The sequence below is a fragment of the Protobothrops mucrosquamatus genome, unplaced genomic scaffold, assembly GCF_001527695.2.
Source record: "Protobothrops mucrosquamatus isolate PMUCROS unplaced genomic scaffold, P.Mucros_1.0 scaffold89, whole genome shotgun sequence".
Taxonomy (NCBI): domain Eukaryota; kingdom Metazoa; phylum Chordata; class Lepidosauria; order Squamata; family Viperidae; genus Protobothrops; species Protobothrops mucrosquamatus.
Window position 1 is genome coordinate 1,337,415 of NW_015386465.1, and position 12,324 is coordinate 1,349,738.

Sequence of the window (12,324 nt, forward strand, 5' to 3'; positions counted from 1 at the left end):
CAGCGTTACATGGGAGCGACGCGTCGCTCCCAACACCGCCCGCGCGGCCGCATTCTGGACCAGTTGAAGCCTCCGGATGCTCCTCATAGGGAGCCCCATGTATAGAGCATTACAGTAGTCCAGGCGGGAGGTGACGAGGGCCTGAGTGACTGTGCGCAGAGCGTCCCGGTCCAGAAAAGGGCGCAACTGGTAAATCAGGTGAACCTGATAAAATGCCCCCCTGGTCACGGCCGACAAATGGTCTTCCAGTGTCAGCCGCGGATCCAGGAGGACACCCAAGTTGCGTGCCCTCTCTGAGGGGGCCAGAGTTTCGCCCCCTATAGACAGCGATGGAGTCAGCTGGCTATGCCGGGGCGCCGGCAGCCACAGCCACTCGGTCTTGGAAGGGTTGAGTCTGAGTCTGTTCCTCCCCATCCAGACCCGTACGGCCTCCAGGCAACGGTTTGGGAGTGGGTAACAGAAATGGGTATACAAAATATTCAATATAAACCTGAGACACTGTTATTAGGAATTCTTGAAAATAATGTTAGCAAAGAGGATATGTTTTTATTTACTCATGTGCTTACAGCGGCAAGAATTATATTCGCTCAAAATTGGAAAGCTATGGTGATACCTAGTAAGGAAAGCGTAATTCATAAAATTATGCATTGCGCAGAATTAGATAGGTTAACCAGAAGACTTAAAAATCAGGATGAAACGGTTTTTTTACCAAATTTGGAACAAATTTTACAGATGGGGGGGGGAAGCAGGGAAGTTATTGTACTGAGATAATTCAAGATTGTGATTAGAGTGATGTTATTGTATAGGTTTTTCTCATTAGTAATTTATGGTAATAGTGAAATGAGATATATGTCAAATCTGTGTTACCATGTTCAATGTTTTTAATTTTTTGCTTTTCAATAAAATTTTAAAATAAAAAATAAAAATAATAATAAAAAAACAGTGATACAGGTAGTCCTTGACATATGAGCCCAATTGAGCCCAAATTTTCTCTTGCTAAGTGAAGGGGGAGACCGAAGTCAAGGCTTGGAGAGCGATATGCAAAAATGCAGAGTTGGCTTTGGGGATAAGAAAGGAAGGAACGGGCCGCTAAGAAGGGACTTGGAGAAAAGATTACTCAATAAACAGGGGGGAAAAAGAGAAAGAAACTCAAAATAACCTTGCATTGATTCATAAGATATAAGGGTATACGATGTATTATTATTATTATTATTATTATTATTATTATTATTATTATTATTATTATTATTATTATTATTATTATTATTATTATTATTATTATTATTATTATTATTATTATTATTAATTTGATTTATATACCGCCCTTCTCCCGAAGGACTCAGGGCGGTGCACAGCATATTAAAAACAAGTAACAATAAAATACCAAAATAAAANCCGCTTGCTGGAAAAGCCATGTCTTGAGGGCACGGCGGAAAGTAAGGAGATCCGGAATCATCCGGATCTCGGGGGGTAGTTCGTTCCAGAGGGTGGGGGCACCCACAGAGAAGGCCCTTCCCCTGGGGGTCGCCAGCCGACATTGTTTGGCCGACGGCACCCTGAGGAGACCCACTCTGTGGGAGCGTACCGGTCTGTGAGAGGGAATCTGTGGCAGAAGGCGGTCTCGGAGGTAACCAGGTCCAATGTAGTGGAGAGAAGCTCTGGAAAACTTTCAAGAGTGATGTCAGCGTTTCAAGACATGCAAGATAATAAGGGCTGTTTCCAAAGGAGGCAGAGGAGGAGAGATCCCGGGGCTTATGGAGCGAAGGAACTGGATGAGGCTGTCGGCAGACCCAGAGGATGGGAGAGAGGCTTTTGGAGGAGTTGGTGGCGGCGGCAGCGTTCTCCAGGGGCGAAAAGGAGTGAGGCCTCTTTAAGGAAAAGGTGGAAGAGACAAGATCAGAAAAAGGAAAGGAGGTGAGGTTGTCGTGCAGGAATACAAGCTAATTTGAGGGCTAATCCACATGGAGCTCTGTTTCCATCTGTCCTGTTTGCCATCGTTCACTCCCTAGAGACTAAAATGGAAGATCTGAAACTTGAGCTGGCCACGAACAAGGAGTGTATATCGGAGATGGTGACCCTTTGAGAGCTGTATGTAACGAAATTTCATTTTGATGTATGCCGATTGGTGTACTTTCAAAGTGACAATAAAGTTGTTGTTGTTGTTGTTGTTGTTGTTATTATTATTATTATTATTAAGATAAAGGAATATGCATGGCAGGATCTTTAGTATAGTATGAAAGAGCAACAGATTCTTGAGAACCTGTCTTAAGTTCTTGTCTCTGCTTTTTTAGATGTAGATGTACTTCTATCCTTTAAGATTAGGAATATTAGTTATCAGTCAATAGCATTTTGACTGCTCCCTCTATTCACCTGGTCATCCCCCTTTGGCTAGGTCATGCATGGAGCAAGAATGAATGCAATCATTATATATTTGTTATCCACAACTTCAAATCTCAGAGGTTGGTATAATAGAACAGAATAATAGAGCTGAAGGGACCCTGGAGGTCTTCTAGTTCAATCCCCTACTCAAGCAGGAAACTCTATACCATTTCAGACAAATGGTTGCCCAAGGTCTTCTTAAAAACCTCTGGTGTTGGAGCACCCACAACTCCTGGAGGCAAGTTGTTCTGCTGATAAATTGTTCTCACTGTCAGGAAATTTCTCCTTAGTGCTAGGTTGTTTCTCTGCTTGATTAGTTTCCATCCTTTGCTTCTTGTCCTGCCTTCAGGTGCTTTGGAGAATAGGTTGACCTCCCCTCTTCTTTGTGGCAACCCCTTAGATATTGGAAGACTGCTATCATGTCACCCCTCGTCCTTCTTTTCATTAAACTAGACACACCCAGTTCCTGCAACAGTCCCAAGCAAATAATTGCTTGGGAACATATTCAGGCTATGCATTGGGCAACTCATTGTCAAAGTAGCATTCAAGCCATCATGAAGTCAAGGAATTAGGATCTTAAAGTTCCTCAGCTATTTCTCAAAGCTAAGTCTTCAGCATCTCAACATTTGGAGAAGCAGACTTGATCTCCGTAAAAAAGTGCTAGATGGCTGTTTCACGGTGCAATGGAAGACACAAAGTCTTTGAAACTTTCAATGCCATACAGTAGGGATGATCAACCTAAGTCAGTGGCTAGCTCTTCAGAGCATATTTCAAGAACAGCCTTTCTTCTACTTCTCAGCAACATCCACTCTTTCATCCAATGCAATTATGCGTAAAATATAATTTAAGGTCAGGAAACCCAGTTCTCCTTTGCATCTTACAGTATTTCACATTTAGTCCTTGCCTTCTGACTTACTCTATATATTACACTGGTTTGAATTTTTTTTTAAAAAAAATCATCACATTTAAAACTAAAAATAATAAGAAGAGGCCTTTCCCCTCCACCACCACCAATTTCTTAGGTCATCAAAGTCACTGACAAGATCATTAGTTTTATATTCTAGGGTGAAAGGGAAAAAAACAACAAATTATTCAAGCACTTATCCAAACCCATTAGAATGAAGAGGGAGAATGTCTGAGAGTTACAGAGACAATCATACTGAATCCTGGAGTAAGAGCTTCTTGAGTTGACCTTTGATAAAGGAAGATGTTCGAGCAAAGTAAACAAATAATTACGGCTATATTTCAACACGCTCATACAATTTGCATTTGAAGAGCACCCGTTGAAAGTTCATTACGAGATAAATTAAACAATAAGGATTTTCTGCCCACATCTTGCCATGTTTCTTTTTCCAGTAGTTACACAGCTTCAGTGATCAGGGCGAATTCTTTATTTCCCAACACATGTTAAGTGACACTGTGAAATTAACCTGCAATTACTGAATCTAGCGGAAGTATTGCTCTATATAATATGAGTAGGAGAGAATTTACCCGGCCACTGACCCGTATGGGCTCCTTTTTAATATAGCCATATGGGGTGGTTCATCCCAGAAACACTCTTTAAAGAGATCAGCTTCCACTGCAGTTTTGCTACTTTCAGTCTTAGTGGAACTCTTAAGCACAGCTGAAATCAGACAAGTCCAATTTTAAAAAAGACTATTCACACAACGCTGCAACTAAAGAGTGCAAAGAAGAGCAGCAAAGATGATTAGGGGACTGGAGGCTAAAACATACTGTATAAAGAACGGTTGCTGGAATTGAGTGTATCTAGTTTAATAAAAAGAAGGACGAGGGGTGACATGATAGCAGTGTTCCAATATCTCAGGGGTTGCCACAAAGAAGAGGGAGTCAAGCTATTCTCCAAAGACCTGAAGGCAGGACAAGAAGCAACGGATGGAAACTAACCAAGGAGAGAAGCAACCTAGAACTAAGGAGAATTTTTCTGACAGTTAGAACAATTAATCAGTGGAACAACCTGCCTCCAGAAGTGGTGAATGCTCCAACACTGGAAGTTTTTAAGAAGAGACTGGACAACCATTTGTCTGAAGTGGTATAAGTTTTCCTGCCTGAGCAAGAGGTTGGACTAGAAGACCTCCAAGGTCTTCCAACTCTAGTATTGTATTGTATTGTATTGTATTGTATTGTATTGTATTGTATTGTATTGTATTGTATTGTATTGTATTGTATCTGCATTAGAAGCAGCCATTGACATGTTTTACCGCCTGCTAGAACCAGACTTAGTTAACTATGCAGTTAAGTTCTGAAATAAAAGAAAAGCAAAATATACATTTTCTGTTTTAATGAATCATTGTCATTCACAATCCTACTTGAGATTTTAAGAAGGGGTGGGTTTGCTTAAAATTCACACACGGCTTATATCTCCTCAAGAGAAAGTTCTACTTTCACTGTTCACCAGCAGAGATGAATGACATGTCCCATCATCTTTGTTCGAAGAACAAACTATAGGTATTTAACACACTGAAAAATATGTTCTACTCATTACATGTAGATAATTAATACATTTTGAATTTTTACCCTCCCCTTCTCTTCGCCTCCTAATTTATTAATTTTTAAAAAGTACTCCTTGCAAAGTGATTACCTCTTGTGTCTCCTTTAATACTCAAAAGGTTGGAGCATAGAAAAAGGAAGGCACTTTAATTAAAGGATGAATTATTGAATACTAAGTTTTAATTGATAGTGCTCTTCTGCTATTGTGCATGTTTATAGATATTTTATGGGCATCTGTAATCAAAAATCCCCCTCACATAGTGAGGGCCTTTAACTGCAGAGGCTGGAGAGAGAGTAAAAGGGCCGATCACATTCAGCCACTTAATTTCGCGAACCACGTGAGGTGTGGTTGCCATAGCAACAAGCCACTAATTGCCCACATAAAATCAGGATCGGCCTTCACTGGAGCCAGCAGTTCGCCAGGATTCAAACATCCACATAAGCGTATTAGAATGAGGTAACTTATCCGGCCAATAAAAATAAGACAACAAAAAATGCCCATCTCCTACCACATCAAGAACTCAATGTAGTGGAAACCGTGAAATGGTTTCTAGTTTATATCCTTCTTGGATAGCGATGCTTCCCATTCTTAAGAGAGTGGAAACCGGATTCTGCTTTCTGAAGGATTTTTCAGCCAAAGCACATGGACGCTAAGATGGAAAAGTCAGCAGAATGCCGCTAGTTTAGAAAGGAAAAAACAAATCCAGATGGACCATAGGAAGGACAATAAACCCATTGAGGAGATGCTTCTCTCTGGGACATTAACCTGCTTTTTTTTTGACAATGTCAAAAACCATAAAAAAAAAACAACAACAAAGGACTATTGAAAGTTATCCTGGTTGAAGGCCTTCTCTCTGTGTGAGTTCCTCTGTTTTAGCCTAAATAAATACATAAATAATCCTCCGCCCAATTGATTACCTTTCACAGCCCAGTAACTAGGCTGGCGGAGGCACCAGAATTGAATAAGAATATTTTGAGAATCCATAGCCATGGAAACAGCACTTTGCCATGGAAAAACAGAAAAGAAGATGCTGAGAAAAGTGTGTTTTATAAGACAGGCTTCACATCGTTTTGATATTTTTATTCTGCCTCAGTCATTTAGTTTCCATGGCTCTTTTCCAGGATTTTAATTTGCAAGCTGCTGTTTTTCCTCCACAGATCAGAGAAATAATTCAGGAGATGTTGCAGTCAGTGGGCTCATCTCATGCAAAAGCGTGTAATGTATATTTTTTTCCTACTGTGCTTTTTTTTTTTTTTGTTTAGAGAAGAATGGATGCAAGCGGATCCTTCCTGTTTCACTATAAGCCACCATTACCGTTATTTCTTTCGTGTGAATGGGCCGTTACTGTGTGTAGGCTATATTGTAACTTGTGTGGGAAAGATGATTTTAAAGATCAGACAGCAACCCCAAACAAAGAAATGATCGTTTTGAAGATGTCCCTCACAAGTGAAAAAAATATGTGTGTTGGGGCGGGGGGCTACATAGTCCTAGAAACACTAAGAATTATTCAGTATTTTGCCGGCATGAAGAAAGCATCAAGAAAGGTAAACAGATACAGACATGTAAGTCAAGATGCTTACAAAGCTTTACACAACCATTATTCTTCCACTAGCAAATTACAGCATCTTCTAGAATCATTCAACCGTTAGTGAGGGCTTTCTACTCCTTCAGCAATGGCTGGTGAGGTCCCAAAGATATTTCCAGTCACTTGTGAGGAGATGGCTTATGTCAAAAGACATACAACCAACAACAAAGGGAGGTCAAAGTATCTACAGCAAGGCGAGTTTCATACCAAAATCCCCAATTCATTTAATTTACTTGTTCATAGCTCACAGCTTCTCAGGTGGACCTCTGGAAAGAAGAGATGGTAATATGACAAATAGAGACAAAATGGCGTCAATACAGCCACTCCCACAAGCAGAACAGGAAGTCTGAAGTGTGTCATTAAGAACCATCATTTTGTGAAAACCAGGTCTTGACTTGTCCAAATAATAATAATAATAATAATAATAATAATAATAATAATAATAATAATAATAATAATAATAATAATAATAATAATAATAATAATAATAATAATAATAATAATAATAATAATAATAATAATAAAGTTGGAAGGGACCTTGGAGGTCATCAAGTCCAACCCGCTGCTCAGGCAGGTAACCCTGTATCATTTCTTCTTAAAAACTTCCAGTGTTGGAGCATTCACCACTTCTGGAGGCAGGTTGTTCCACTGGTTAATTGTTCTAACTGTCAGGAAGTTTCTCCTTAGTTCTAGGTTGCTTCTCTCCTTGATTAGTTTCCATCCGTTGCTTGTCCTGCCTTCAGGTGCTTTGGAAAATAGCTTGACTCCCTCTTCTCTGTGGCAGCCCCTGAGATATTGGAACACTGCTATCATGTTCCCCCTCGTCCTTCTCTTCATTAAACTAGACATACCCAATTCCATCAACTTTTCCTTATATGTTTTAACCTCCAGTCCCCTAATCATCTTTGTTGCTCTTCTCTGTACTCTTTCTAGAGTCTCAACATCTTTTTTACATCGTGGTGACCAAAACTGAATGCAGTATTCCAAGTGTGGCCTTACCAAGGCATTGTAGAGTGGTATTAATACTTCGCGTGATCTTGAGTCTATCCCTCTGTTAATGCAGCCTAGCACTGTGTTGGCTTTTTTGGCAGCTGCAGCACACTGCTGGCTCATATTTAAATGATTGTCCACTAGGACTCCAAGATCCCTCTCACAGTTACTACTATTGAGCAAGGTACCCCCTATACTATACCTGTACATTTGGTTTTTCTTGCCTAAATGTAGAACCTTACTTTTTTTCACCATTGAATTTCATTTTGTTAGATAGCGCCCAGTGTTCAAGTCTGTCCAGATCCTCCTGTATCCTAAGCCTGTCTTCTGGAGTGTTGGCTATTCCTGCCAGCTTGGTGTCGTCTGCAAAGACAATATCATTGCCAATTTCTCTCTTAGAGAGAAATTATTCCAAAAATAAGGTCGGATATGCTAGAATGCAGAAAGAAAAGTCCCTTGGAAAAATCTTCAAGCAGGATTATCATGAAATGGCTTTCCACAAACACTTACCCCATAACTAAAATATATACTTTGAGAAGAAGAGGGGATTGACTTATTCTCAGGTCTTGAGGGCAGGAGAAGAAGTAGCAGGTGGAAGCTTGTTAAAGAGATATCCAACCTAGAAGTAAGGAGAAATTTTCTGGCAAGGGAGAACAATTAATCAATGGAATAGCTTCCCTCCTGGGTGCTGCATCATTGGAGGTTTTCAAAAACAGATTGGACAACCCCTTGACCAGGATGGTATAAGGTCTCCTATCTTGAACAGAGGGTTGAATTAGAAAACCTTCAATATCCCTTCCAGACCTCTGATTCTATCTTCTGTGTTCAACAAGAGACCACCTTTTCCCAGTTGTCTCTATCCATTTTATCAGATCTGGTAGAAGGGACATACTCCAAGCCCCATCGATTAAAGAGGGTCATCTGATGGGACCCATGAGGTGACCCTTTTCTGTAGAACCATCCCCTTTTTGGAACACCATTTCTCCCGAGATTAGACTATCCTACATTCTGCTGGCCTGTCATGAAGCCTTTAAGACCTCATGTTTTTCTCAGGGTTCGGGGCTGAGAGAGAGAGTTTAGTCTCTGAGTTTAATTTATGGCGGTTGATTGGTGTTTCCTTTATTGCTCTTGTCTTTTGTGTGTGTTATTCATCACATCCTGTTATTGTACTGATGCTTTTATTGTGTTAGCCACCCAGAGTCAGTTATGTATATAAATCTGGTTAAATGAAAGAAGAAATAAGAAGAAAGCCATAGCCATAAGGTAGAAACTTATAAATTATGGTGTCAGCTTAATTGGAGCTGTAAGCAGAAATGCTGGGCCCATAAAATAAGTTTAACTTTAAAAGTCTTTTTTACTCGCACCTGAAATATACAGTCCCAATCTGGAGTATATTCATATATTTATACATGATTCCCACCAGATATCAGAAGTTTACCCAAACGGTATGTTGTTATTAATGAGTTCCTTCTTCTCAAATTTTAATGTTATCATTTTCAAAATGTCTTTTCAAGACATGTGAATGCAATGGAGACACCAATTCTATAAATCAGTAAGTGACCTCAGTTCACCCCAGAGTACTGTTCCTAAATACATTCAAGTGGTCATAATATAGCATCTCGCTCCCAGTTAGATCTTCCAGTAGCTTATTTCTAGCAAGTTTTCTTTTTGATCCTCAATAGCTGCCGTATTCTGGTTCTCCTCAGGGCTGCGTCCTAAGTGTGCTGCTGTTCACCCTGTTGACCCATGACTGTTGTGCTAGGTTTGCCACCAACCATATTGTGAAGTTCGCAGATGATACAACAGTAGTGGGCCTTATTCATGATGACAAGGTGGATGCTTACTGCAAGGATGTTGAGGGGTTGGTGAACTAGTCTAAGGAAAACAGCCTAGTTTTAAATACCAGAAAAACCAAAGAGATTATTGTCGATTTCAGAAAAGGCAGGCACAGCCACACTTCTCTGTGCATTAATGATTCATCTGCGGAGATGGTTACCAGCATCAAATTCCTGGATGTGCAGCTAACGAGTAGGCTGGCTTGGTCGCTCAACAGCGAGACCCTGGTGAAGCGGGCACAGCAGCGCCTGCATTTTCTCCGTCGCATGAGAAAAGCACATCTTCCTTCCCCTGTCCTCACCACTTTCTACAGAGGGACGATCAAGAGCATCCTGTCATACAGCATCACAGTCTGGTTTGGAAGCATCACTGCTTCAGATAGGAAGGCGGTGCAGAGAGTGGTGAGGACAGCAAAAAAGATCATTGGCAGTTCCCTCCCTCCCATCCAGGATATGGCACATAAGCATTGCTTGAGCAGCGTCCATAAGATTATCTGGGACACTACACATCCTCTTCATGACCTGTTTTCCTTGTTACCTTCTGGGAGGAGGAGGCTTCGTGGTATCCATAGCAGAACATCCAGATTCAGCCATAGTTTCATTCCATACAGCATTAACCTTGTGAACTCTCAAGCTTCCTCCTTCTGTTATATATTCAAGATGGACAGTATTTAATATTATTTGTTACGTATACGTAGGGGTGTGGGTCTATACATATGTTGTACATAGTATGTTTAGGTGTGTGTCGTGTATGTGTTTCACTTTGAGAGCGGACAACTAAATTTCATTTTTTGATGTGTGCCATTGTGCCCACAGTAAAAAAAAATGACAATAAAGGTTATCTTACCTGAATATTAAATCCGAATCTGGTGAGCAAGGGAGACACATCATAGTCATTGTCCTTTTATAGTCTCAGAAACCAGTTTTTAGAAAAACTAGGTGGACTAAATGAGGCTTCTCAGAGGGTGGGAGAAGTTGCCAAACTTTTCAAGAGCAGTGAGTCCTTTGAAATAAGATCAGGAAAAAAAATAAACTCTTTTAAATTAGTTTCTTTTTTACACAAAATCACTGTCCCTTGGGAGAACATAGCTCCTACTTTCTTTGTGTGACTTGGAAATGTTTAGTGAAAAGAAGGGAAATTTACAAGTGTGTTTGAACATTTATCTCACAGTTAGGAACTGTGATAATCGAGACTTGGTATTCCAAAACCAGTGACAACAAACCCTAGTTACTTCCTATGGTCTTGAAGAGAATGGCCTAATAGCCGTGAACTTGGAAAGCCGGGAAGGAAAAATCCAACATTTACACACAGAGACACAAGCCAGGATCAAGAGTAATTCCACAGTAAGTCCATTCCAGGATTAGTTTTCCAGGTATAGCACAATATAGCACACCCTTCTCATTTCCCTTTCTGTGTAAATCTGACAAAGAAAGCATTTTCACTTTCAGCCCCAAGAGTTCAAAACAAGAACATTAATTCCCCATCTTTTAGCCACTCAACGGTGCTGGAAATAAAATCATTCCAGTAATTATTATCATTATGAATGCTATAAAGGTATGTATTATTTTATTGTGTCCTATGTGTACCGTCAAAGCTGTTTGTGATGGAAAATATAAGTTAACTGCTTTAATGGACTACATGTGGTGTGCAGATTTTTTAACACAGCACAATAAAAAAGAATCTTGCAGTGAATCTATCTTGACTGAATGAACAAGTGCAGGGATTGTCACACACTTAAGTAAATGGCGTCGAGTATAAACCTAATGTTTTCTTTTGTTCATCTGTGTATGGAACTACTCTAACAATGTTCTTCAGGATATGAAGGAAGTAGCCCAATTACTCTACGTGCTTCTACTCCTGAACTGAAAAGCTAATGTAGGTACCGTACACTCAGAAATTGGGCTTTATTGATTTGAAGTGGGTCAGCCTGCTATTCTCCAGCTATCTGAAACAGCAGGCATTTGCATTGGACAAAGAACTACATCAAGCCTCCTTCACAAACTCTCTGTGACCTTCAACTGTCTCCAGCTGCTGCTTCACATCAGGTCTTATTAAAATTATCACAGGTGAGAGATGGATATAAACAACCAACAACTATTGCCTTGGTGCTGAAAGCTTCCTAAAATACACACTGGAGCTCAGATGCAAAGGAGACTTGTCAATCTGTCTTCAGCTTTGGCTTGATGACTTCGGGACCTGAAATGCTGTTGATACAACAGACCAGCAAGTCTGTTTCAATGGTGAAAAAAGCAAGGTTCTACATCTAGGCAAGAAAAACCAAATGCACAGGTATAGTATAGGGGGTACCTTGCTCAATAGTAGTAACTGTGAGAGGGACCTCGGAGTCCTAGTGGACCATCACTTAAATAGGAGCCAGCCGTGTGCTGCAGCTGCCAAAAAGGCCAACACAGTGCTAGGCTGTATTAACAGAGGGATAGAATCAAGATCACGTGAAGTGTTAATACCACTTTACAAGGCCTTGGTAAGGCCACACTTGGAATACTGCATCCAGTTTTGGTCACTACAATGTAAAAAAGATGTTGAGACTTTAGAAAGAGTCCAGAGAAGAGCAACAAAGATGATTAGGGGACTGGAAGCTAAAGCATATAAGGAACGGTTGCTGGAATTGGGTATGTCTAGTTTAACGAAGAGAAGGACGAGGGGGGACAGGATAGCAGCCTTCCAGTATCTCAGGGGCTGCCATAAAGAAGAGGGAGTCAAGCTATTTTCCAAAGCACCTGAAGGCAGGACAAGAGTCAACGGATGGAAACTAATCAAGGAGAGAAGCAATCTAGAACTAAGGAGAAACTTCCTGACAGTTAGAATAATTAACCAGTGGAACAACCTGCCTCCAGAAGCGGTGAATGCTCCAACACTGGAAGTTTTTAAGAAGAGACTGGACAGCCATTTGTCCGAAATGGTATAGGGTTTCCTGCCTGAGCAGGGGGTTGGACTAGATGACCTTCAAGGTCCCTTCCAACTTTACTACTACTACTACTACTACTACTACTACTACTACTACTAC